A 24,941-nucleotide genomic window follows, 5' to 3' on the forward strand; every position below is an offset into this window, starting at 1 on the left:
ATGTAACCAATACTTAGTATATTCAGTGCTTTAAAGTATGACGTTCAAGGTGATTGACTTGCACGGGAGCAGAAAGTATTTGGACCGAACTTAAGAAAACTTGTACCAGGTTAAATAGGGTGTCAGGAATGTGATTGTTAAGAAATGAAATCAAACTGTGTTGCTGTGCGGGTTTTCCAATTCTTTATCCTTCTTCCAGTACATACTAAAGGTGAAAATTAGGGTGGAAAAGCAAATACTCCATCACCAAATGAGAAGTTAATAATTATCCCTCATGGCTATGCCAGCACTTAGCTCTCCTCCACCCACCGCAAAATGCAGTTGTGACCTGGCTTGGGGCGAGGCCAGAACTGTCTACCTGAGTAACTTCGGCCAGAACGTTTATGGCATCGTGCTGTGATTCTTTATACACTCCACCACGGCCTTAACCGCTGCCTCTCTTTCTCAGCAGTACAGAGGGGAAGTCTTTGGTGGGGGGGCTTTTTCAGGAATAGGATTATGAAAACGTAGATGGTCTATGGGAAGTGTCTGCTCTTAGGGTTTAGCAGTCGACATTTTTATTGACTTGATGTTAGCTTTATTGCGAACTTGTTATTTAAACTCCAAAGATTTGAATATGATCATTGATTGCTAAAAATTATAAAATTGGTAGTGATCTTATCATTTTCCTGAACTGGTCAGGTTACAACAGGCTTATTTGTGTGTGTGTGTGTGTGTGTGTGTGTGTGTGTGTGTGAGAGAGAGAGAGACAGAATGTATTTAGTGAACATCAGTGTTTGTTTATTTTATGGACAGTTTATAGATTTTCATTAAAATACATTCATATTGAAGGTTTTTAAAAATATTTGTCTCAGAGTAAGCAATTGAAATTATTTGAAGTGTAGTTCTCAATTTTTTGTTAGTTTAAATATCTATCCAGTGGAATAAATCACTCTGAGCCCCATTGTCATTGAAGAGAATCAGGAACAAATACTGCTTACTGCTCATATCATTGCTTAAAAGACCAAATTTGGAAATCCGAAGGACAGAAGTAGAAAATAAACTGAATTTATTTCTTAATGTTGCATACATACTCAATATCCTCAATAGATAGCTCTTTATTTGTAGACTCGATGCAAACAGTATTGAGAAAATACCAACTAGTGTTTTCAGTCTTGCTTCTTTTGTCTTTTTTGTGTAAAAGGCCTAAAATTCAGTTGTTTAATATGAATTTACAATGATTCCTTCAAAAAAGATTGCAAAGCATCCGTATGTTATTTATTCTAAGGCATATCATATAATTAGTGAATCCTGTAATCTCTTTCCATGTGTTGTTATTTCTCTCCCTCTGGATTTTGTAGGAAGACTTCCTCACACTTATTTTACAAGGGAAACCAGTATTTTTAAGTCTTCCTTCAAATGATCAGGCTAAAAGAAATCCTACTTCAATGCATTCTAAGGTTTTAAACTCCAACATCATTGTCAGTCCAGAAGGAGGCTCTTGAAGAGTTTAAATCCTAATGCAATCTGAGGGTGTTAGCCTGCTTGTCCCTTGACATTCACCAATACTTAGTACTTTAGAGAAAGAAATTCCCAGAAGTTTCAAGAGTAGAGCAGAGCACACCAGCACTACACTGTTGAAAAAGAGTTTGGTAGGTTGCTTAAAGAAAATAACATTGAATTCAGCAGCTGATGTCTTGGAGTGCTGGTTTTCTTCCACCATCCCATTTTTAATATTCTTTCATCAAGTTACTAGATTTCATAATGGTTTCAAAATGCCCATTAGGTGCTTTGTAACATGAAGGATGCATATGAGGTAATTGTGGTTTTTCAGACATTTGGGGCCAGTGCATTTCATGAGCACCAAATTATAGGCAGATGTCTTCATAACTGAAGATGAAAAAAAAAAGAGAGATGGATTCCTGTTTATTAGCTTAACTAAATTACTATGTTAACCACAACAGATGACTTTAGGATGATTGCTCTGTGAGCAACATCTTCAAAGAAGATATTTCCCCATAGATACAATTTTTCTTTTGAAAGAGTATAAGTGTTTTGAGTGCAAAGTCCCAGTGCAGGAACAGAAGAAGGGAGGCCCTGGAGCCTGGGCCCTTGTTTTTATGCCATTGGACCAGGGAACTTTCCATTTTTATGGCCTGTGTCCAACAAAAATGGTATACAAAGTTTTGCGTTTGACTCTAAAGAGGAGCCCATGTTGTATCCTTATAAATATAAAGATAGAAAGGTCTTGTTTAGTTGGGTCTTGAAACAAAGGCCTACCTAACTTCCCAGGTAGAAGAAAAGATTAGCTTAGATCAGACCAGGAAGACAGTTAACTGTGTGCTACAGCAAATGTGCTCTAGAACCTGCTGTGGGCATTTCACAAATGTGTGCCCTGGTCTGAAGCTGTAGGAGCGATACAGTGTCCTGGGCTGAGGCTCACTAGGAAGAGTGATGCTTATGTTTAGGAGCCACATGTCCATTCATTCCACTTAGAAAAGGCATTGCTGGCAGGATGACTGGGGGAGGAGAGGAAAGGGTGTTCCAGGCCAGGGGAACAGCATGTCTGCAGAGTAGAGGAAATGGTGGTCACAGTGTACCCATGAGGGTGGTATTTATGGACTAAGTCTGCCAAGGTTGGGAAGCCAGAGCTTGAGGACTCTGACTGGCAGGTCAGGGAGTCTTGCAAAGGGAAGAAAGCTAAGGTAGCATAAGCAAGGTTTTTATTCATTTGGCAAGCATTTATTGATAGCCCCTGCTTTCTGTAGGGCACCTGGTGCTGTGAGCCAGGGTACAAGTGGAACTGGGTTTTGGGAAAAGCATCTGATAGCAGCTGGTAGGATAGGTGGCCAGGAGGTGTAGGGACCTGCTATGGTCCAGCGGGAGGTAATAACAAACTAACTTAGCACAAGGCAAAGGTAGTGGGGGAAACAGAGGCAGGATACATTTCACAGGCTTCATTTGGTTCAGATCTTAGCTCTTGCCTATTACCTACTGGGCCATCTTGGCCAAGTTGTTTAATTTTCAGAGCATCAGTTCTTACTATAATCACAATTCATTGTATAGCTTTTAGATGTGAGGCTTAAATGATAATATGTGTGTAAAGCCTGTGTTGAGAGCCATGCCTGAGTGGCATAAAGAAAAACGGAAAAGAAGGTATCTCCAGGAGGGATCATTAAATGAGGCTTGAGCCCAGAACGTCTGGGAGGTTGTTAGGCCTTAAGCCCGGCCTTAGCTTGTAGCAGGTGGAAGATAGGCCCTGAATGTTAGGCCAGTGTGTTTGCACGGGGTTCTGCCAACAGTGAAGAGCGGGCATCACTTAGTAAACCTATAACCCTGCAGGAAGGAGGCCATGAGGAGGGCGCCTTGTCTACTGAGCCTGTTCCCAGGAATTTCCATGTCACTCAGTGCCACTCCAGGTATGGCCTTTGGACCAAGAGCATTAGCATCACCTGGGAGCTTGTTAGAAATGCAGATTCTTAGGTCCCACCCCATATTGACTAAGTCAGAATCTTTTAAATTTTTTTTAGTATTTAATTTTTTTCAGTGTTGAATATAATATGCACACACAGAAAAGGGCACCCAAACCTATGGCTGGGTGACTTCACAAACTGCACATATCTGTGTAACTCGTCCCCAGATCAAGCAAAAAAGAAGGCCCCAGAAGAACCCTCGCTTGTTTCCTGCTCATTGTCCCCAACTTATCCCAAAGGTAGCCCCTCTCCCGACGCCCAGTGGCATGGATTAGTCGTGCCTGCTGGAGCCCTGTATTTACTTTAGATCTGGCTTCCTTTGCTCAGCATTTTATAGGTGATTCATCCATGTTGTTGCATGTAGTTGTAAACATATCTCACTGTTGTATACTCTTCTGTCATGTGAATATACCGTAAGTTAATTACCTGTCCTACTGGATTGGCATTTAAGAGGTTTCCATTTGGGGCCTGTTTAGTCTACTTGGGCTGCTGTAACGGAATACCGTGGATTGTGTGGCTTAAACAGTAGACATTTATTTTTCACTGTTCTGCAGGCTGGAGGTCCAAGGTCAAGGTACAGGAGTTTTGGTTGTTTGATGAGGGTCCTCCTATTGGTTTGTAGGGGGCTGCCCTTCTTACTATATCCCCATGTGGCAGAGAGAGAGAGTTCTGGTCTCCTCCTGTTCTCATAAGGACTTTAATCCCATCATGGGGGCCCCACTGTCACGGCTTCATCTAAACCTGATCGCCTCCTACAGGTCCCATCCCCAAATACCATCACACTGGCTTCAATATCTGAATGTGGGGGGATACAAACATTCAGTCCTTAGCTTGGTCATGGTGCATAGTGTACTATGCAGATTTTTGTATGTGTCTTTTGGGATTATATGGGCACATTTCTGTTTGATATAGACATAGGAATGAATTGCTGGGCCATGGGGGTGTATATACTTTCACTTTTAATAATACTACCAAACCATTTTCCATAGTGAATATAGCAATCAAATCTTTTTTTTTTTAAACTTTTACTATGGAGAATTTCAAGTATATGCAAAGTTGAGGAGTCTCATGAGCCCTCATGTACCATCACCCACCCAGCTTCTACAGCTTTCAGCTCCTGACAGTCTTGTTCTATTTCTAACCCTACCCACTCCTCCGACTCAACTCCTCCATTTTGAAGCAAATCCCAGTCTTTCTGTCACTGCATCTATAAATATTTCAGTATGTGTCTCTAAAAATAATGACAAAATACTGTTACACTACAGAAAGTTAACCATAGTTCTTCAATATAATCAAATATTCAGGAAGTGTTCTGATTTCTTGAATGTCTTGTAAATGCAATTTTTTAACAGTTTGTTTGAATCAGGGTCTAAATAATGCCCATATGTTATATTTGGTTGATATGGCTTATGTCTCCCTCAGTGTCTTTTTAATTTATAGGATGCCCCTATGGGTCTTTTCTCCCCTTGCCATTTATTGTTGAAAAGCCTAGTTACTTTTCCTGTAGTATTTCCCATAGGCTGAACTTTGCTGATTCCATTTTCATGGTGTTCTTGACATTTACCTCTGTCCTCTGCACTTCCTGTAAACTAGGACTTGTATAGATTAGATGCAGGTTCATTTTGGGGACAGAAGCAATTTATAGATGACACTGTATATTGGCGTTGGGAGATGGACATCTTGTCTCTCTTTTGTGACGTTAGAAACAGTGATGATTGCTGTCTAGATTCATTCATAACAGGTCCATTCCTTTCAAAATCATTTGCAAACATGCTTTCAAGTAGACTGAAACTATTAAGAAAAAAATGGGATATTCTGCACATTGTGTAACTCGAGTTTTTCCCTGAACAGTGTTTCATGGCCATCTTTCCATTTCTGTTTCTATTAGGATGTTGCCTTAAAGAAAAAGATTTTTTTTGTTTTTTGTTTTTTGTTTTTTAGCAAGGAGCTTGAAACATTCAGCCACCAACCTGTGGATGTAGGGCCAAGACTGAAATTTTGTTTTTATTATAGTTAATTAGTTACAGGTTCATGATTAGCATTTCTGATATAAACAGCACCCAAAGAGTACCCTCCATAATTTTTGGTTTCTTTATTTTGATTCTTTGAATTGGAGCAAAACACTTGGTAGTTCAGGCTTCTGGATTTTTAGATTTTTTTTTCTCCGTAGACTTTTACAGTTTACTCACATGTAATTTCATCCAATTGATCGCCTCTATTTAAGTCTTTATAGAACATTTGACTTCATTTTCAATGCTCTTTTTATGTGACTATTTCCTAAATTTATTTATATTTAATTACACACTGAATTTGCTATAGAGGCAGAAAGAAGCTTGGGAGCAAGCCAAGTGTTATGGGTTGAATTGTTTCCCCCAAAATTATATGTTGAAGGCCTAAAACTCCCACCCCCACCCCACCCCACCCAGTACTTGAGAACATGCCCTTATTTTGAGATAGGCTCACTGCAGATACAATCTGTTAAGATAAGGTCCTACTGGAGCAGGGTGGGCCCTGAGTCCAATATGATTGGTATTCTTATAAAAGGAGAAATTTGGAGACAGATACAGACACAGGACCATATATGGATGACTGGACTGATTCAGCCACAAGCCACGGAGCTAGCAGAAGCTAGGAGAAATTTAGAGCAGATACTTCCCCAGCACCTTCAGAGGGACTGTGGCCCTGACACCTTGATCCTGGACTTCCAGCCCCGAGAACTGTGAGACAATACGTTTCTGTTGTTGAAGTCCCCTCATTTGTGGTACTTTGCTCCAACAGCTCTAGCAAACGAATCCATCAGTAAGCAAACAAATGAAGTGGTGTTTGCGGAGGGCCGGGCACCCAGCAGAGGTGGCCACTTCATGATGATGGGCAGTGCACAGCCATGTTTTCTGAGTGAAGGGACGGCTGGGTAATCTGGTCAGCTGGAAAGTGAGGTTAGGTCCCCAAGTCTCTACTGCACAGTTAGACACACATCAGAGCCACGTCATCCATGCACTAGATTCATGAAGATTCAGCTCTACGTACTGAAAAGGAAAAAAAGAAAAATATTTCATATAGTTTACCAATGAGCCTCTCGACCATTTTAGAACTGCACCATGTAGTATTCACCTTAAGAAGCCAGTTACTCCATCTACACTTAAAAAAAAGCTGCCAGTGCTTGCTTGAGATGAGATTTAAGGCAATTTCACAGATAATTCCTCTCCTCCTGCTTTTCATTCACTGCACTCCCTGCCTGATGTGAGGCCCTAATCCCTCTCAAGATTAGACACCTTATTCTGTTGTCTCCTGTCTTCCATGTGCTTCTTGGAAAACTCCTGTTGTTTAAAACTTTCCTCATGTGATACCTATTCCGAAAATATGGTCCTTCTCATCTCATTGTTTTGTCTGCACTGTTTCTGTATCATTTATGCACTTTTACTGTTGCAAGTTTAACACTGCCTTTTAATAGTCTGTAGTCCTAGATGATAAATTTACTGATGCAGTAGTGCCTGGCACATTGGACATCCTTTGTAATCTCTGGCTTTTGTATTTTTGAGTCTTTAAAAAGATTGTACTTTTTCCTCCCCACCAATTTTTTTTTTTCTCTATTCACTCAGCAAAATTTGAGTATTTGCTGTGTGTACTTTCTTGAAATTCTGGAGTCATGATAATACCACTGCACTATCATACAGTAAAACACTCAGGACAATGAGCCTTTCTAGAGCATGTTACTCTGCTTTTAGATTTTCTTCTAGAACTTTCCTGTCAGGTTTTCAGTTTTTTCCTTTTTGTTTCTGTATTGTCAGCTGTTAAGGCAGCTCTACTTTCCTCAAATCCCAATGCTTCACTTTATATACTTCACTTTATACAACTATCTGGGTGAGTTACAGGGGGTAGCTCCATTTTTCCTATAGACTTCAAAGAACATGGATTTTGTGATAGCATTTATATTTCAGAGATGTGAAATTTTATTTCTAAGATTAGCTCTTTTTATTTTCATGGGAAAACTCAAGTTTATAGTATTTTAGCCAACAAAATTCCCAAACTAAACAGTAATTAAACATTTGTGAGGGGCTCAAGGTCAATGAATAGCTGTGATGTGAAGAACATCATCTGCAATTCAGACTAAAGGTGGCAAGCAGCCCTGGGAATACCCAAACTCAGAAGGACTACACATCAAACTAAATCAGAATCATTAAATGAATCCAATTTTATACATTGTTTTCATGCTTAATATGTATTTAAAAAATTTAAAGCTGAATTTATTTTTAAATATAAAAGCAATATATGTACATAGAAAGCACATAGCATGTAAAAGTTAAGGATTGCTAAACAGGTTTTGTATGTAGCCATTCATTCATTCATTCAATGGATGCTTAGTGAGTACTTAGCAAGTGTCAGGCTCTGTTCTAGGCTCTGGGGAATAAACATGCATAAAATGATTTTTACACACAGACACACACATGCACACACACACACATGCTTTTTTTTTTCCAAATCATTTGGCAGGCTCTTCTACCCTTTGCTTTTAAAATGTAATATATCTGGTAGATTATTCTAGACATCCATTCATTTCTCCTTAATTTCATAAAATTCAGAGAAAAAGAAAAATTTCATGAAACATTGGTAGTTTTCTCATCCTCCCAGAATGAATATGTAGTCAGATATTTTAAAAAGAGAAGACATCATTGACAAAACTGGAATCCCTATTATACACCATCCCTACCCCAGTCCTCTCCTGCCTTCCCTCTTTTCCTTTCTACAGAAACTTGTGTCCTCTCAAAGCATGTTTTTATGCACTCACTGTATTGAGATTGTATTGTTTTGTGTATGCTTTTTCTACTTACTGTTATGTTTTGGTTTCTATCCATGTTGGAACCCATAGATCCTAACCCATTCACTTGAGCTGCACTCTAATGTCCTGTTGTAGGAGTAAGTCACACTGTGTTTATATTGTTCCCTGGTGATGATACGTAAGCCTTTTTCCTCATCTTTGTAACTGCTCTGTAGAGTTCCATTGACTAGACAATGCATTTCATTCTTACTGATGGATATTTGGGTTTCCAGCTTTTTGCTATGTGAAACACTGCTGCACAGACCACTTGTCTATGTGCAGTTTTGCGTATTTGGGCAAATAAAACCACTAGGGGGAATCCGTAGAAAATGAATTACTATGGCAAATGGTATTGCATTTAACATTTTGTCTGGTATTACCAAATTGTTCTCTATTTTGCACACCAATTTGTACTCCCAGTATTAGTGCATGAAAACGCTTCTTTTCCCACACTTTTTCCAACCCTGATTATTAAGACTTTTTATTGTTATCCTTCTGACATGTTATAGAAAAAATCTTATTTTACTTTGTTTTTCTTTAATCACTAGTCAGTCATATCCTTGTATTCATTTGTATTTCATTTTTCAAAGGACTTCCTGTTTTTGCCTGTATTCATTTTTAGTTGAATTATTGGCATTTTCCACTTAGATTTGTCCCAGTATCTCATGGAATTTTAGAAACACTTAATTTTTTGAATAGATAACATATTTCCATGGCTGAACATTTAGAAGTACAAACGGATATGCAGTATGAAGCTTCTGCCCCGTTCTTGATTCTCAGCCACCCAGCAAGCTTCTTTACAGGCAACCAGTGTTCCCAGATTTTGTGTGTGTATTTGTTTGTGTCTTTTCAGACATATTTTCTACATACACAAGCAAATATGTGTGTATGGTCTTTTCTTCACAAATGATAACATATTGCATATATTACCTTACCTTCTTTTTAAACATACAACTTAGTCATTATTTTATATTAGTAGGTAGAGGGCTAATTCCTCATTCTTTTTGTATTGCTGCCAAATAGTTCACTACTTATTAACTCATTTCCATCATTTTGCTTCTACTAACATAATTAAAAATAACCTTAGTTATCTCACAAATTTAAGTATGTATGTAGGATAAATTCCAAGAAATAAAATTGGCAGGTCAATTTATAATTTTGTGTGTTTTGATTGGTATCGCCTAATTGTACTCTCTAAAGGTTGAACCAGCTTAATCCTACAATAAAAATGCAGGAAAACCTCACTGAATTTTGTCCAGAGTCTTGTGAGGTGGGCACCATAGGGATGAAATTGCATGCATGGAAACAGAGGTCAGGGGAGAGGATCTCACTAAGCCAGGGCCTCATAGCTTGTGAACACACAGAGCAGGAATCTGAAGCCAGATCTGTCTGACTGCAGAACCTTACTCTTAGACATGATGCTCTTGGACTAAGCTATTGCACAGAACCTTTTGGTAGCATGTAACAATGCACCTCATGGAAAATGTTGTGTAAGTTCTTTTACTTTGAAGAAGTCTAGAAAGGAAAACAAATGGAATGATTTCAAACTTTCAATATAAAGATCTGGTCCAAATTGGGTAAAATTTCTCCTGAGAATTGTTTTGGCTTTGAAGTGTGGTATTCCCATTTTTAATTCCTAATAGTTTATAATTTCAGTTTTGATTTCCCCTTTTACCTGGTCGGACTAATGTCAATTGAGTAAACGTTACCTTTTTAAAAAAGAGTGAATGGCAGAGACTAAATACTGAATTGCTATGGTCTATAGTTCATTTACAAATGTTCAAATCTTCCACTGTATAATCTGCCACCTGCCTGGGCTTGGACCTGAGCCATGAGCTGTATATCTGAGGCTTCTAATGAGTCCTCCTCTAATGCATCTTTCCATTACTTTCTGGAACTGCCCAGTGAAATGTGTTCCTTTGGCCAGTGTTAAGGTATTGTTGAGGCTGTTGATGATGTCTCAAAGTTTCCTTTTGGTAAGAACACGGGAACCAACCCTCTTTCTAGTCTTAACTTTTCCCTGAGCAACTGGCCTGAACAATTCTACAGAACAGCGGCTCCCCGTTTAGCCGCAGTACTCTCTGATGTGTCCCTGGCTTCATGGGCTCCTTTTCCGCAGATGCCGAGTGCATGTGTGCCGCACGCTGTGGGATGGGGTCTTGGGTCGGATCTTCTCTGCCTGCATGGAGCTTAGCACTTTCAGCCTATGTCCCTGGGCTTTGCTTTTCTTGCTTTCTTCGTATTCATGTTATCTTAATTTTATTGCTGTCAGCCTTGGTAGAATAGTAGGTTTTAAAAAAAATCCTTAAGGCTACTTTTTTTTTTTTAATAGAATTAAAAAGAAACCTGAATAATCTAAAATTAAAGGAGGAAGGATGGAGGAGACTCCCAGGCAGCAGCTAAGGTGAAAGTGTCTTTTTAGCCTTGCCAGGAGAGGTGTGATCACTATACGGAAAGCAGCTTGCGAGAGAAAGCTTGTGTTTAGTAGTTCGGCGGGGAAGAAATTTCTTGGACAACACTGGGAGCGTAAGGTGTTGATGTAACTGTTTACTGGAATTTCTTTAACATTTATAACCTCATGCAGGAATCTATATGTTCCTGAAATAAAATTCTGAAATATTTTAATTTGATAGTGTCATCAGTTCAATAGGACATGTTTATTAATTGACATAAAAGCTCTCTTCAAACCTGATTGAAAGCAAATAGCCTGCGTCCCGGGGAGAGGAGTGCATATATGCTTTAATATCCTCTTGATGATTGGCTGACCCAGAAACTCAGCCTAATGAGATTTGGACAGCAGGCCTCCAGGAGGGCGATTGACTGTCACCCGCCAGGCTTAATGCAGCCAAGTCTGCTGTCGTGTAAAATTGCCTGAATACCCTGGATACCTGAGTTGCAAGGAACTGCATTTCTTAAAGACCCATCCAAATATAACTGTGTACTAGAAATAAAGCTGAGTAGAAATGAATATCTACTCTGAAATTCAAGTTAATAGCTGACTTCAGAAATGAGTGCCCCCCACGTATTGCATTGCAATAGTAACAGGGAGCAGAGCCGTCTCCCTCAAGACCAATTTGCTTGCAGGTAAATCCAGATGGTCTGCTGTGAGCATGTGTATAAAATCTGTCCCCTTCTGTCCACCAGGACTATCCCCCCACAGCTGAGGCTGCCCATCACCTGGACCATTGCAGCAGCCTCCTGACGCATAGGCCTGGGCAGGGGCATGCGTAGTAGCCTCCTTGAGACCCTGAGAGTTACACCAGCTGGCGTCCCTGCTTCTCCTGGAACATGCCCATGGTGTCCTGCCTTAGACCTCGGCATCTGATTGTTCCCCTTGCTTGGACCATCCTTCTGCTTGGCATGTTCTTATGTCACTTGGATCTTTGCTGAACTGCCATCTGCTCAGAGAGAAGGCCATAGCACCCCTCTCCCCACTGTCTGACCTTGCTTGCTTTTTCTTTGAGGCACACATCTTGGTATTACAGTAAATGTTTGTTTATCTTGCTTATTCAACTCTGAACAACCTAAAGGATGGGACTCTATTTTGTTCACCTCTTCATCCATGTACCTCTAGAGTCTGGGGCAGTGCCAGGCATGGAGCAGTGCTTTGTGAATGTGTGTTGTGTACAGAAGTGGACACACAGGTGTTTGTCCCCTCACTCACTCTGCTGCAATCACACTGGCCTTTGTAGTTCCTAAGAACTCTCCGAGCTCCTCCCGGCCACTGGCACTTTGCACGTGCTGCGCCTTCCATCCGAATGTTCTGTATCCTCTTCACACATGGCTGGTTCCTTTGTGTCTTCCCAGCCTCAGCCTGTGTTTCCTTCTCAGATGGTGACTCCCCTGACAGAGCAGAGCAAGCTACCTTCTCATTATTCTTCTCCAACTCTGTGTCCCCCAATTTCACTCTCAGAACACTTTATTACATTTTGTGAGCACCCACAGTCCTATGTTATAAACACCCCCTCGCCCACCTCTCCCATCTTGGTTCTTCTCTAGCAAAATCCCCAGTCTGGTTGCACCATTTCTCATGTCAGTATCAGAGCAATTAATTGCTCATAGAAAAAAATGGCAGCTGTGCCTACTGGACTTTAAATATGTAGCCACAGGTCTCCAAGGGCACTTCTGCTCCAGACAGTGCTGACAAGCTTCTCCATAAATTTGCTTTCTCACTTCCCTCTTGCATACTTTCCATCTCTTCTCCAGTTTCTACCCGGAAACCTCCTTCACTAGCCAGTGACCTCATAGTTCATGGAGAAAAATGGGTGGAATCACATGGAAACTAACATACCCCTCCCTATTTTCATTTCAGTATTTCACTAGCATTGTCCAGGCATTTCGAATTCTTTTCCCCAGTAGAGTTATCAGTCAAAAGATATGATCATTTTCAAAGTTGATGAAGGAATTAAGTTTGCCAGAAGGTCCTGTAATGGTTTATACTACTACCAGTAATGTGTTGGGCATTTTTAAGACTGAATTAATCACAAAGGACATAATAACTCATTAATTTATATTTCTGATTACTGTGACATTGATTATTTTCCCATGAGGAGTTGGTCTGTGAAATGCCTTTTGCCTATTTATGTAGCAGAGTCTCAGTCTTTTGATTCTATGACAGCAGCTCTTGGTACTGAAACCCTTTCCCTAATATGTTTACTGTGAATTGGCATTAAGCCATTTGGTCTTACAGAATTTGTCATTTAGGGAAGATCATCTGGTTAGAAATAATCACCCAGTTTCATGCTTCCGTTTTACAGTTGAGAACACTAAGGCCCAGGGAGAGGAAGCTTCCTAGTTTAAGACCGAACAGCCAAATGAGAGCTGGCCGGATAAGCAAGCAGGAGAGAGGACGAGGGGAGCTGTCGCCTGGGAGGTTTCCCGGGGAGGCAGTGCCTCGTCTGTTGTTTGAAATTGGATTCCTGGCCCTTGGAGCCTAGAAGGAGCTTTTGTCGAATGAATGTGCTTCTGTTGACTAACTAAGCGAATTGTTTACTCATTTTCTGTAATGCCTTCATTGCAAACACAACACACATACCTCTCTTTATTCCCATTTTACAAGTAGAATATGGCACACAAAATACACAGAAACAGACATAAAAAAGGGTCCATTCTCCACCCAAAAATAACCTCTGTTTGTGTTTTGGTTTGTTGTTTCCAGACTTTTTTTTCATAGGCAAAGATATTTTGGTGTTATTGTTTTTATATAGTTAAAATCATACTATATTCCCATATGGAATGTAAGCATAAAGTTATGATCTAGGAGTAAAACAGGTATTTAGATCATCTGGTGTTGGCTGGTTTTTACCCACTGGTCTCCTGGGTAATGCAGATGATCTGCAACTGATTATGCTTGTGGGTTTAATTATTTTTTAATATGATAAATGAGACTTTAAAAATAGGTTGCATGTTTGAAAAGCAGATTGAATGAAAGGACTTAGAGCTGTAAGGCAAACAGATTTTGTCTGATGTTTAAGGTACCATTGGAACAGGTAAGGTTTTAAAGTTAAATTATAACAATGATTAGAATAAAATTATGTTTTAGTTTGTGGGAAGTCTTTGATTTCTCAAAGAAATCTGTTTTGGGGCTTAAAAAAGAAGCTGAAGTGAAGGCCGTGTAGCAACTTTGTAAAACAAAACTTCTTAAGAATATATCATGAGTATATTTCTAGATTCCTTTTCATGGAAAATAATCTTTCCTAGAAGAATGTTATTGTCTTAGATCTCATTTAAAATGGTTTCTTAGGGTATGCAAGTTTTACTGAACACTTGCCACTTGCCACTGGATTAAGGATCCCAAGATTTACGGAGGAGCAAGAGCATTTCCTCCTTTTGGGAATGAACCGTCTCTAGTGGACAAGACAAAGTGTATTTACGGAGAACAAATGGTCCAGGGAACTATCAGCCGCTGGATCTTTGAATGTCATGCGTGAGTGATGAGTTGCAGGCATTTAGTGATGAGGGAGGTCGGCTTTCACTTAGAAGGATAGAAGTTCGATGCTTCAGTTACGGTGGTGCCTTCCATATTTTTCCATGTCCAATCCCGTTCCCCAAGAATCATTTGCCTGGTGCTTTTAGCAGTCACAGCTTATTCTTGCCTTAACAAATAATCACTATGGAGGTTGTAAAGTGGCGATGTTCTGTCACTGCTTTTCCACTTGTTGGTGGGCGTGCTGCTGTATCAGGAGCATTCTGCTACCATGGTACAGGAATGGAGAAATCCACATAGTTTTTCCCAAGGGTTCAGTGGTGATGTTGTGAGTGGCAGGGACAGCGCTTGGCCTTGGGGTGCTGTGGGAGTGCAGTGAATGTCCGTTTCCATGTGCAGTTGCAGGTCAGTAGGGGAGGGAAGGCCATGGGCTTCTGCAGTAGCTGAGGAGGCTTTAATTTGCCAGTGCATTCTCGGTGGGGCCCACGAGTGCTCAGGCTTGGCTGCTGTAAAGCACGCCGTTTCAGCAGCGTACTGGCTGCAGGCTCCTGTAGCTAAGAAACAAGCATAGCCACAGATCCAACGGAAGTTGGTTGGTTTTGTGTTTAAACTGAAGGAAGATGGCCTTTGTCAGTTCGGTCCCTTCCTCTTTATTGGGAGTTTTGTTTTCTGACACTTAGGAACTCTCTGTAGGAGAGATTCAAAGCAAATCAGCAGATGTCCTGTTTGTACTGGGGTTTGGGAAGCGGTCCTTGGGGGCCACCAGGCTCTTGCTACTCCCAGTCTCTTTCTGAGTTTCTGACTCTGCTCTCATCCCCGCCACATGGCTGACAGGCTCTTGAAATGCCAGGCTCACTAAACCTGCAGGTCACTGAGCTGGGTCCCAGCTTTGTTCCCTCTCCCTGAAGTTCCTTCTTTTTACTTAATACATTTCTACTTCTTTTTAAAGACATGCCCACATGTTACCTGCTCTGCTGCTTCTTCCCTTAGTCCCTGGAACTCCCCCGGCCACCCTGCTGGCGCTGGACTCGTATGACCACATCTTGCCACACAGCCTGCTGACTTCATTTTATTTACTTGCCTTCTTCCCAGTACACTGTGAGCCCATTAACAGTGTGGACTGTATCCTTTTGTCTCCTTAGCACCCAGTACAGGGTCTGGGACAGATTCCTGCCCAATAAATATTTTTGTGAGTGTAGTCTCACCATGTCATTATACATATGAGAAAATTTAGCTCCCGAGAGGATAAGGGACTTACTAAATAGAATGGAGCCAGTAAAGGGACAGCCAAGACCAAGGCCAAAGTCTCTCGGCCCCCAGTTTTACCCCCTTAGATGCTGTTAATAGATGTTTTGCCAAATTTATCTTGGATCAAAAAGATCTATCTTTTTATAAACTACCACTATAGCTACCACAATCTCTGCCACTGTGATCTGGGGATATTTATTTTGTGTCTAAAATGCTTTGCATGTATGATTTACATTGCTTGGAATATATCTTGCAAGGTAGGTATTATTACCCCATTTTATAGATGAAGAAATGGAAGTATAGAGAAATCAGGTCAATGGCCCAAGTCACTCTACATGCCCACAGGCAGCAAGGCTGGGCCTGGAATCAGGTCCGGGCACACATTTGCATAGTGGAAGAATCATGGGCTTCAGCATTACAATGATCCTGAGTCAGAGTTCCTGCCCCTCCACTTATTAACTGAGCGATCTTGTGCAGTTTATTCAAGCTGCCTGAGCCCCAGCCTCCTCATCTGGAATGGGAATGATACTGCTTTCCCTTGAGGATTGCCGTAAGGATTCTGCGAAACGACAACCGTGTGTCATTTATAAGCTTTCCGATAAGCTCACAGCAATTGCTGTCTCTCCATTTTATAGATGAAGAAACTGATGTCATTTTCCCCATATTCAAACCAGGCACATAGTGCTGAGTGCTGGAGGCAGAACTCAAGCCAGTTCTGCGTGATTCCAAATCACATGCTCTCCCTTCTCTGCCGCACTGCCTAAAGCACTTAGCTCAGTGGGTGAATCAGTTAACATTCTCTTCTCCTTCCCAACCCTCTCCTCCAAAGTATTCCAAGAAAGGGTTTGTGGGGAGGGGAATAAAATCCATAAGCTGGAGACTTGGATGGAGCAGAGCAGGTTACTGTAATTCATAGAGAATTCCTATTGGGCCGATGTACGATAAAAACAATTAGTATTTATTTAAGGAGAGTAGAACCCTCTTACTCAACATGATTATGACTGGTAGTGGTTGGTTACAGTTGGTAAATGCAGGGAATACTAGAAACTATACATACTTTTCTTAAGCATCTTACTTTATCCTGAAATATAAATATAATACCCTCAACAATCTCTAAAAAAATTTTTTTAATTCCTGTCTATAAACCTGGATTATCTCTGGGTATGTTTCTCTCTTGACAGTGAGTCATTTTTTTAAATTCCCCTTTTTATGTGTCTTGTAATTTTTTATTGTGTGCTAGACACCATGCAGGGTGGGAGTGAACAGGCTTGACATCTGGGTGTGGACAGGCCTTCTTTCCTGTCAGCTGCTCACGTGGGAGGTGAGTCCTGGGTGGGAGTGGAGCTGGGCTGAGTCAGTTTATTGCTATCATCACTTTCAATGTACCAAAGGCTTTAAATTCCTCTGGCAGCAGTAGTTACCTCATGGGTAGGGTGGGGGCCCAGCATGCAGGGGGGTTATTCAAGGTTCCTGTTCCAACCTCAGCTTTTGGCAGTACCTACTCACCTGAGCCACACAGGGCCATGCTCTGGCTCCTTCCCTCTGAGTGGAGGTCCTTGTCATTTGGTGCCAGGCTCACGGTGGAAAACAGGGGGTCACTGTTAGCTTGGTCCAGCCTCAGACATCAGCAGGCCCTGTGCCACTGAGCCTGGCGAGTAGGAGTGAGGCTTTCTTAGTGCCCTTGTACCGCCTCCCACAGCAGCTAAACTCCTGCCTGGACTCTGTTGGTCTTTGGAAGGAGAGAATTTTCTGCCCTGACTCCAGTGCTGGCATACCTGAGAATGATTTCTTCCCTGACAGCAGAGGAGTTTTGCCCCCAACCTGACTCAGCAGCAACGGGTCTTTACCTGTGTCTTACCGGTGGGAGGGTTTCTGATCTCTTCCCCATGGGTGGATGGGTTTTGCGTTGACGCCTACCCTAGAAACAGTGGAGTTTTGCCTTGGCCATGGGGCCGAAAGGATGTGGCTGCCCCTCTCCCAGCAGCTTTAAGGTGTTTGCTTTGTGGGAGAAAAAAAGACTAGGGAAGTAGATGGGGCTCCATGACTGCCCCACACTGCAGCCCACCACCTCCTGCATACTTAATGCCCCCAAAGGGACTTTCTCTAATCACCCGCCCTGCCCCAGTCTGTCATGAGCACCCAGTGGAGGGAGGCTTGCAAGCAAATGCAAAGTCTATTATTTCTGGGCCTTCCAAGTATTCCACACAGATTTGCCAGCCCACACTCTGCCTTGTAAGAGGTTGTGAACATTTCTGGTGATTTCTCTTTTACGTGGCCACCAAAGGGGAACCAGTTTGTGTATCCCTTGTCCCTCCACAGAGGGACTTGGTGCTCTTTGGAACTGATTGCTTCACAGACTCAGCTCTCTGCTTGAGCCCCAGAAAAGCAATGATGTTCTCTAGTATCTGGCTAGTTCCCTCTGTTGATGGGAGGGACATTGTTTGGCAGATTCTGGCCCCCTAGTCCCTCATTGAACCATCTTAATGTTGAGTGTCTGTGTGTGTCTCCTGATAGGAATTTCCCCAGCAACACTACTTTTATTGTTTTCAGTTTAGGTTTTATTCAAGTAATGAGAATTTGTGGTATAAATTCAGTGCTGATTTTTTTTCTAGGTTTTTACTGGTTTTCTCTTTAAACTTTAAGGGTTGCCTCCCCTGCATTGAATTCAACAGCTCTTTTTCTTTTTCTTTTTTTTTGATTTTTAAAATACTGTATTTTGAAATATTAAAGACTCATAAGAAGTTGCAAAAAATAGTACAGAGATTTACCCTATACCTTTTACCCAACTTCCCTCAAGATCTCCCATTGACGTCATTTTCATAACCATACTACAGCATGGAAACCAGGAAACTGATGTGTTCAATTGATTTTTTTAATGAGAAAACAATGAATATTTATTGATCACCTCCTATATTATTGGATGCGTTTTTTTCAACCTTACAGTGAGTCTCAGAGGTAGGTATACAGTGATTTCTTATCATTAATATACAATCTTATGATGGTTCACATACCCAAAACAGTGATTCAGCATTTTTCCATGTTATCAAGACCTCAGCCCCCCACCCCTATTGTGGTCTCTGTCAATGTAGTAAGATGTTATAGAGTCATTAAGAGTATTCTCCATGCTGTACTACTGTCCCAGTGATCTACCTGTGCTGTGATTGTGATTTATAGTACTCCTAATCCCCTTCTCCCTCCCCCCCCACCCTCCCCAACCCTTCCCCTTTGGTAATCACTAGTCCCTTCTCAGTGTCTATGAATCTACTGCTTTTTTTGTTCCTTCTATTTCGCTTTGTTTTTATACTCCACAAATGAGTGAAATCATTTGGTATTTGTCTTTCTCCTCCTGGCTTATTTCACCAAGCATAATACCCTCTAGATCCATCCATGTTGTTGCAAATGGCAGGATTCTTTTCTTCTTATGGCTGAATAATATTCCATTGTGTATATGTACCACATCTTCTTTACCCATTCATCTATTGATGGACACTTAGGTTGCTTCTAAATCTTGGCTATTGTAAATAGTGCTACAGTAAACATAGGGGTGCATATGTCTTTTCAAATCAGGGATCTTGTTTTCTTTGGGTAAATTCCTAGGAGTGGACTTGCTGGGTCAAACAGTATTTCTGTTTTTAGTTTTTTGAGGAACCTCCATATTGCTTCCCATAGTGGCTGAACCACTTTACATTCCCACAAAAAGTATAGGAAGGTTCCCTTTTTTCCTCATCCTCACCAGCATTTGTTGTTTCTAGCTCTTTTACTTTTTAAAACAACTCTGTACGGAATTTTTAAAAACATCCAACTTAGGATTTATATAAACAACATCTGCTTTTTGTGATCATGTTTTATCTGCTTACATAATTTTTAATTAAATTATATCATTGCATCAACAAGTACAACTAGCAGGAACAGTTTGGGGAAAACACAAGAAAGTCTCACATAATAATACAGCTTAGCTGTCAGCAGAAGGGATGGACACACAACCACAAGAAAGCTGGTTCTGTGCATTATTAACAAAATGCTAGAAGGTTATGTTTTGCCTGCATCAAACACTTGTTGGGACAAAACTGGGCTTCTCTAGATCTTGAATATTTAATTATTTCTTTTTCAATGACTATTTATTAAGCAACATATACATTTTTGCAGTTTCAACCTCATTTCTTTTCAGGTTTTTTAAATGACAAATACTACCTGCTGAAATACTATAAAAATGGCTCAGGTCACATATCCTACACAAGATGCCATGAAATCTGACTTACGTTTACAGGGACTAAAATTTTTAACTTGATTGTGTTACAAACTATATCTTTCTTGTGTTAATTTTTGAGAGGAAAGGGGTAGAAAAATATAAGTACTTTGTTTAAAAAATTTTCAGTATTCTTTTAAGAATGCAAGTGAACTCCAAGAATGCAAAGGAAAAGCAAGTTCCTGTTCGCACTGCCTGCCCCAGGTTGGAGGAGGAGCCTTCCACCACATGGCGAAACAAAATGGGGTTTAGTTGGTTCACATTCTCACAGGGTTATCTACCTTGGGGCAGACCAAAACATGTGACTCCAATGGCCTACCTTTCAAAGATCCTCAAGGTAAATTCATGCACCAAACAGCAGAGATGAAGGCTGTAAATGGCATTACGCTTTCCAGGAATGTCTTAGGAGAAGAAACATACCAAATGCCAGAGGAATAGACAGTTTTTTTGACCGTGTTTCCTCCTTACCCACCCCTAGGACTCATACAACTTCCAGGCCTGTCCCAAGTCCAGAGGCCCCTTCACAGTCCCCTTTATCTTTAGGGAGGCCCCTCAGGACTGAGCCCTTATCCAACGTGCAGCTTTGTCCAGGACCCTGGGCTCCAGGAGGCCCCAGGAGCCTCCCTTCCTGTGCAACCTGAGGACCTACTGCCTCCAAAGGAATCTGAAGTGATTTAAGGATGAGCCTGCCCAGTAACAGGCTGGGCTGCAGGTTGCATAAAAACAAAAACAAAAAAAAACCCAACACACAGATCTGTGTGAACACATGGTCAGGAGAAAGCTGCCAGGGCCAGACTGATTCCAGATGTTTTCATGCGACTGGCTTCCTGTGCAGCGTTTTTCCTGAGCTCTTTTCTCTGAGATAAGTTAGTGCCATTATTAATTGTAGTACCAGCCAATGTGTGTCAGTCCTTCAGGGAAAAGCTGCTTCAGTCAACTAAGGGAGAAGTGCACAGAGCCACAGGTTGACAGCTGTAATGAAGGAAAAAATACACCAAGGCTGTTAGACTTGTATTTTAAATAAAGGAAAGGGGACTGCCCTCCAGGCTACTTGATTATATGCTTGGAGGCAGGGGGAATACAGTAGCTTACGTTCTAATAAACCTGGCTTGGCTTAGAAATGTCTGAAGCGTCATTCCCTTTATTAAAAGTCAAACCAAAGAGTTTTAGTCATGTTGACGGAGGATTTGAACAGTGTGATAAAGTGCTCCATGAAACTCAGAAGTACAGGATGGCTGCTGCAGGAAGTGGTTATTAAAATGCATATCACTCAACTCCTACATTCAGAAAGGCTCATCAAAGCCACGCTTAACTCAAGGAATTCGATGACCTCCAGGACCCTTGGCAGTTGCATTGTTTGGGTCCCCAAAATCACTTCAGTGGGCTCAGCCTCATGCCAATCAGCCATGGGAAAATGGGAGCCAAAGAGTGGGCAGATGGTGTTCATTCCAATGTCAAAACTCAGCAAACATTTTAATGAAGCAGAGCTGCTGGAAGATGGATTTGCCAAGTACATTCTTCAGGGATGTGGCACTTAAACTTGCAAGTGACAAACTCACTCAGTTCTGGCATTTCTGTTGGACATCTTTGCGAAAAGGTATTTATTTTTCTTAATTTAGCTCAGTGCACACTAAATATAAGGCAATTTTTGGGGGTGGTTAAGAGCCATCATTCAAGGTCAGTTGTCTTTAGAGGCTACATGTGGCCCCCTGCCTTTGCTCTAACTGGGACCCGACAGAGGCCCTTTGCTTGTCTGGAGCCCAGTCTGTCAGGCGTTTTCCATTTGGTGAGTCTATCTGCTCTGGGACAGGGCCTCTCAGCAGGGCTCTGCTCCAGCACACCCACAGCGTGTAACTGTTCTGCGGGGGCCAGCTGGCTTGGGCAGGGTAATCAGTTTTTTGTGTCCATTTGTCTGGGTCGCAGTACCCAGTGATTTCATGAAATGCTAATCTAGGTGTTACTGTGAAAGTATTTTATAGATGTAGCTGACATGGGCAATAAACTGACTTGCAGTGAAGGAGATAAGCCTCAAAAATGTGAGTGGGCCTCATCCTCTCAGTTGAAAGGTCTTAAGAGCAAAAACTGAGATTTTCTACAGGAAGAAGAAATTTTGCTTCAAGACTGTACCATCAACTCCTGTGTGAGTTTCCAGCCTGCCCAAAAGATTTCATTCTGGCTAGTCCCGACAATTCCTTAAAATCAATTTCTGTCTCTCTCTCTATCTGTTTCACCTCTCACTGGTTCTGTTTCTTTGGAGAACCCTGACTCACACAGAAGTTTTCCCAACATTTGGGGATGAGCAGGGGGAGGAATGTGTAGTTGGTGAAAAGCTTAGCCCTCTCCCCATTCCAATCACTGAAAAATCAAATAAGCCCCATAGCTAGTGGCAGAGTTTATGAGCCCTGAGTGCTTTCTCTGAAGTCGTCTCACTACGTGTAGATGGTGTGAGCCAATCACGTGATTTGCATTTACTCTGCATGTGGTTTGGAGATGGGGTGATTGGCACAGGCCTCCTTTAAGTGAGGAGCTGTCTTTTACCATGGATGCAATCTTAACTTACTTCCACTCTAGTTAGAAGACTCTACTCAAAAATGTATCTTGGCTTCGCATCAAATGATGGGCAAACGAATGTGTGTTTATACACCTTCAGTTAAAATAAAATAAAGCATCTAAGGCGTGATTCCCTGCTTTTTATTTTTCAACTAATCTATCAGCTGTCAGAACTGACCACATCTACTGTAGATTTAAACATTTCTATGCAATGTGCTAACACCTTAAACACTTTTCTTGATAAAAGGTAAACTGAGTCAAGTTATCCAAATAAACAGAAACTTCCAAATTTGTTTGAATGAATATTTTTCTGTCAAAGGGAACAAATTTTCGTTTTAGAAATATGAATCAGGAAGGTCTGAAGCATAAAAGCAAAAGCCAGCAAAGCCAGACCAATGAGGGAAGGCGAGCTCTGTCTGTGATTTCATACCCTTCCGCATGGGAACTGGAGAAAGTGCTGGGGGCTGCACGCTAGCCACATAAACATTTATATTTTCACTAACTAGCTTTGTGTCTTGATTTAAATCTGCATCCTCCAGAAGCAGCAGCCTGGACCTGGAAGCTGATGCTCCCAACCCATCTTAACTATTCTGTGCATGTAACACTTGGAAATGGTACCAAGATCTCAAGCCAATTTTGTCTTAACCCCTTTTTGATGCAACTTACCCAGAATAACACTGTAACCTGAGAGCATTTTCCTTAATATTTTGGCAGTAGAAACATGCTTGAATCAGTGGTTTAAACTGGTTATGAACATGTGTTTTGTAGCTTAGAAAAATTCGGTTGATAGTGAAGTTTTTGAAAGACTTGTGGACACTTGAGACAGGCCTGCGAATGACCAAAGCTCATAGACACAGATGAGAAGCAGGCGGCAGGAGTTTCTGTGCTGCATTTTTTATAGTGATATTTCTGGGTCCAAATGCCTTTTCATGCATTCTTTTTTCTGAATACAGAAACCTCAGTCTTTTAATGAAGATGTCTTCTAAAATCTTAGTTTCTATTAGTGACAACCTACTGGTTTCACCAAGTCTTAGTCTGCTATGCTATGTACCCTCTCCTGAGAACAATTAGTTAACCTTTGTTTGGTCAAAGGTGGGTAGGTAGGCTAAGGCCTTTGTAGTTAGGAAAAGCAATACCATTTGCTGTAACAAACAAACCTGAATTTTAGTAAAAACTGCATATTTTGTCATGGCTCAGTCCAGCGTAGAAGTGGTGGCATGGAGAGAGGTCTGGGGACTCTGGCTGCCCCTTATGTTCTGCCATCCCTGTGGACTTCAGAATTCTCCAGTGGATCCTCTGTATTTGGCTGGCAGATGCATGAAGAGGGTGAGCATGAAGGGTCTGTGGGAGGCTTTCATGGCCAGGCCTGGAGGGGAAGTGCATGCCCGTTGGCCACATTCCACTGCCAGAACTCTAGTCACATGGTCTCACCTAACTGCCACGGGGCTGGGGAGTATAGTCGAGCCCTGGGCCAAGGAAAATGAAGTCACCCACAGGTCCTGCCGAGCACTCACCTTCTGTGCCACAACCTGAAGGACTGGGCAGGTCAGAGCACCGAAGGGCGTGCAGTACCAGAGTGGAGGTGAAAGACACTAGCGTTTCCTGTGTGTTTTATATCAAACCCCACATGGAACACTTTCCTTAGGGCAAAATACTCTTGCTCTTCCACATCCTATGTAATGCCAGCACATTCGATAAGTTAACCCATTTTGAACTAAGTTTGTGTTTTATCTGCACTTATCAGGCATTCCACTCAGTGTGCCTAACTGACTCTTGTCCCTTCAGGAATTTGTTCAAGATGGAGGCAATGTCAGATTTATTTATAAGAGCCTGCAGGAAGTCTTTTGTGCCTGGAAAGAAGCAATTAGGGGTGTGTTTTCATATTTAATTAACTGAAGTTACACATTTACAAGCCTAGAGTTTGTAAGTCTCCAACTTGAACTTGAATATCATGTTATTCTACTTAGAAAGCTAATACTTCTAGTAAAAATCTGAACAATGTCTTTCACTTTGATCAGTGTTGGTTTAATGTACAAGCTAACAAATTAGTTATTCTTAGTACGGAGAGCCCCACACCTTGTGAGCTTAAGACAGTGCTACTGAAGTTCAGAGAGAGGCACTGTTGGCATCTCCAGAGGGAAAATTTAACACTGTTCATACTCTCAGTTAATCACATTTCCAAGTAAACACTGTTAGTGCCTGAGAGAGCTTATGTGTGTGTGTTTAAATTTTATTAATAAGAGTTCTGAATACAAATAACAAACTTGACATTTAAAAAATAATTCACACTAAGATGCATTCAATACGAAAAAAATCTGTTCTGTACGTTTTAATCTCCATTTGAACACCTAACACCATAATGCTTTTAAGTATATAACTATAACTTTATTTTAGGTTTAATTTTAATAGTTCTTTGCTATGTATAGTGAAACAGACTAGAAAACATCAGATAGAAAAAAGCAAGAGATTAATAAAAATGACTTGAATATGAAATTTTATTAAAAGACTTTGAAAAAAAAACAGCCTGAAATTAGAATACTTTTGGCGGAAGAATTAGCAGCCATGAACAAATTTAACATTGCATAAAAATATTTTATTCTTAACTTCATTACAAGTAATATTGTTTCATGTTTATTGTAATGATTTGCAACATACCAAATGCTTATTTATATCAGATGTAAGACTTTCTTTACTAAAACAACT

At 41.1% G+C, this 24,941-nt stretch overlaps 1 protein-coding gene across 7 annotated transcripts in view; it reads left to right on the plus strand.

Moving 5' to 3' along the window:
• PROM1 (prominin 1) overlaps positions 1-24,941 on the plus strand; it is a 115,544-nt gene that overhangs the window by 25,089 nt on the left and 65,514 nt on the right. The gene's annotated exons all lie outside the window — the stretch shown is intronic.

The sequence above is a fragment of the Manis javanica genome, chromosome 5 (assembly GCF_040802235.1).
Source record: "Manis javanica isolate MJ-LG chromosome 5, MJ_LKY, whole genome shotgun sequence".
Classification (NCBI taxonomy): domain Eukaryota; kingdom Metazoa; phylum Chordata; class Mammalia; order Pholidota; family Manidae; genus Manis; species Manis javanica.